Genomic DNA, 3,424 nt, shown 5'->3' with positions numbered 1-3,424 from the left:
TCCCTAGCTGAGACTCTGGGGGTGTGTGTGTTGTCTTCTCACTTCAGGTCTCTACTGATGGTAGTTCCATTATTCGTTGTAATGGACCAATTTTACTCTGCACCCTGGATTACAGGCAAATCTTAGAATTGAGCAGCTGACGTGTATTTCATCAAAAAGGGCTTTATTGCTGCCTTGCTCTAGTGGAGGAGTTTTGGAAAACCACAACCTAGGAATTGTGATTGACACATTATTGCCCCTGAGTCACCTTTACCTGGGCTTTGGTGTTTTCACGTTCTCCAGTCAGTCCCTGAATCACCCGATTCAGCTCCACAATTTCATTCTTTGCGTTACACAAGCTTTGGTTGTGTTTACTGGTGGTTTCTCTCGGTTCCTCATACTGAGGAGAGAGAAAACACAATGAAAATAAATACCAGATGAGGAGATGAGTCAGTAATTAAACCTACTATGTGATTCTGGAGCCACAGTCCCGGATCTTGAGATTTAAGGCAAAACCCTTCGTCACTGGGGGACACGAGTGACTCATTTACACAGGAGCAGCTCTGTGTGTGGAGACATTAAGAATGGACGTATCACCCATAGGGAAAACACAGCAGGTGGCCAAGAAAGGAAACCTTTAAAAAGCCTATTCGACCCCAATTAGGAAATCTGAAGCAGAGCCCTTAGCAGAAATGGGGCATAACTACTTTTGTGAGTGTCCATCATGACTCATCTTGCTGTAGTACCAGGGCTCTGCATCATCCTGGCTTCTTTTGGCAATCAGTGATAAGATTTGAGAGCCACAAAGATGATCAGAAGGTTGGAGCACCTCTCTGCTGAAGAAAGGTTGAGGGAGCTGGGCTTGTTGAGCTTGGAGAAGAGAAGGCTCTGGGGAGACCTCATTGCAGCCTTCCAGTACTTGAAGGGAGCTTAGAAACAGGAGGGACTTTTGATGTGGGCAGCTAGTGACAGGACGAGGTCAAATGGTTTTAAACTAAGAGAGAGGAGATTTAGGTTGGATATTAGGAGGAAATTTTTCACTCAAAGGGTGGTGAGGCACTGGAACAGGTTACCCAGAGAACTTGTGGATACCCCATCCCTGGAAACATTCAAGGTCAGGTTGGATGAGGCCCTGGGCAGCCTGATCTAGTGGTTGGCAACCCTGTCCACAGCAGAGGGGTTGGAGCTGGATGATCTTTAAGGTCCCATCCAACCCAAACCATTCAATGATTCTATGATAATGTCACCCATGTCCAGGCTTCTGCTGTTGTCCGTTTACACAAGAACAGAGGTGTTTGAAATGGATGCCTGGAACTGATTAATTTCCTAAGGACAGCAGCAAGATTATCAGTCATCTGCACTGAAGGTGTTTTCCCTGCAGATCTCCATAGCAGGGAGACAAGGAGTTATGGTTTGCTCCACATACCATGACTTCAGGCTCACTGCAGAAAACACAGAGAGGGATTTTCTGGTTTAATCTCTCTGGATCCCACCTTCACCATCAAGTTGAAATAGATTCCTTAGGATCTTGTCTGTGTAGCGCAAGAGGAACACATTTGAAATCCAAGCAATCAACTGAAGTACGTGTGAAACATCAAAATCTTTGTGATCTTTAGTGATGGGCTGTGGGACCCTAACTCCACATGAAAATCCCTTCTTGGCCCCACTGAAGGCTTCCTTTTACTCTAAGGTGGTGCAAAATGTCCTCCTCATAAAGCCCAAACAGGTCCTTACTACAAAGTCAGGCTGTGAGTTTTGGCTGCTGTTGCTGGTAAGCGTTTGGCAAATGCATTCTTTGTCTTGGATGTGCCGTATGGCAGCTTGTTAGAGCTCTGCAGCTGTGGTGCCTGATGAGCTGGGCATCTCTTCTTGTGTCATAAATGACAAGTGCAAATTCGTTATTGAGGGTCTTGATCATAGAATCATCAAATGTTGTGAGTGGGAAGGGACCCACAAGGATCATGGAGTCCAACTCCTGTCCCTGCACAGGACAATCCCAATGTTCAGCCCATGTCCCAGAGGGCCTTGGCCAAATGCTGCTGGAATCTTGTCAGGCTTGGTGCCATGAGCACCAACCTGGGGAGCCTGTTCCAGTGCTCCACCACCCTCTGCCTTAAGAACCTTTTCCTCATGGCCAACCTCACCCTCCCCTGCCACATCTTCCTGCCATTTCCCCTGGTCCTGGCATTGGTCACCAGAGAGAAGAGATCAGCGCCTGCCCCTCCTCTGCCCCTTGGTCTGCTCCTTTTTGGGTCCATCTCCAGCTTTAGCAGCTGGAGCAGGTGCTCATTGAGTGTGACTTTGGCAACGGGTGTTCAGACCCCCCAGGGCTCCACCAACCCTGCAGCCACAGCCAGCACCTCCATAGCCAACCCCGTGCTTGAGTTAAGCCGTCCAATAATGAAAAAAACCCAGGCTCTGCAATGAAAAGCAGAAATTTCACTTTTTTTATGTCCCAGGAGAACAGACTTTGACTGCACAACCAGCCCCAAAAGACCAATTTGAAAGATGTTGATGAGCTTTAGGTGGTTTGGTGATACCCCACTCGTATCTTTTGTCGAGTAGTGACCTGAGGTGCTTTCAAGCTCACACCTATCTTTGAGTTATAGGCTGCATTTCTAATTTGAATGAGAGGGAATCCCTGATCCCATAAAAACCGCATTTGGAAACCTCCCTTTTTTTATTGTAAGCATGAAAGAGAGAAGCAGAACCATCCTTTTGATGTTTGCAGGCCACTGGGAGCGAGGGAAGGAGCGTTGCTTTGTCTTACATGTGGGAAAAGAAGAATCTGAGTTAAACTCTTGGGAATATTCTAGGGCTCCAAACTCTGAGGCTGATTTGGTTTGGTATTACATTAGTCTTTAGCCAGAGTTACTCCTTTTGTTAACCTAATTCTATAATTTACCTTTTTCTTTTTTGTTTGACCTCAGTAATTTTGTTAGCCTCAAAAGAACAATCTTTCCATTCTCCTGGGACAGGAGATGGACCTGTGCGAGCGCATTTCTTGGTGCTGGGGCTCTGCTGGTCTGTAACTACGAGTAGAAAACAGGAGCAGCAAAGGGAGATGTGAGAGCAGGAGAAAGCAGTGAAAGATTTTGCAGCTCAGACCTTTACGGTAGCTGGGGAAATCCATTCTGAATAGATGGAGGTGATGGTGGACTGAGTGTGCTGAGGAGCCTGCAAAGAGAAATTCAGTCTGATTTGCTGCTCTTCTCTCAAGTTACTCCTGTGTTTCTGTCCTCCACTGAATATCCTGAAGAGGGAATCTGTTGTTTTCCCTGGTTTTGAGGGGACTGGGACTGACACTGGTCAGATAGATTGACACCTCCCATCTTACTGCTTGCAGAAGTGTCCTCCATGGGGAGCAGCTTACAGGAGAACTGAGCTTGGTCGTTCCTTTCTGGTGGAATTGTTTGACAAATCCCTGTGAATAGAAGTTTGAACT

Source organism: Antrostomus carolinensis, unplaced genomic scaffold (assembly GCF_000700745.2).
Source record: "Antrostomus carolinensis isolate BGI_N321 unplaced genomic scaffold, ASM70074v2 scaffold14017, whole genome shotgun sequence".
Classification (NCBI taxonomy): Eukaryota; Metazoa; Chordata; class Aves; order Caprimulgiformes; family Caprimulgidae; genus Antrostomus; species Antrostomus carolinensis.
The sequence above is the reverse complement of the archived record's forward strand: the minus strand, read 5'-3'. Positions refer to the sequence as shown.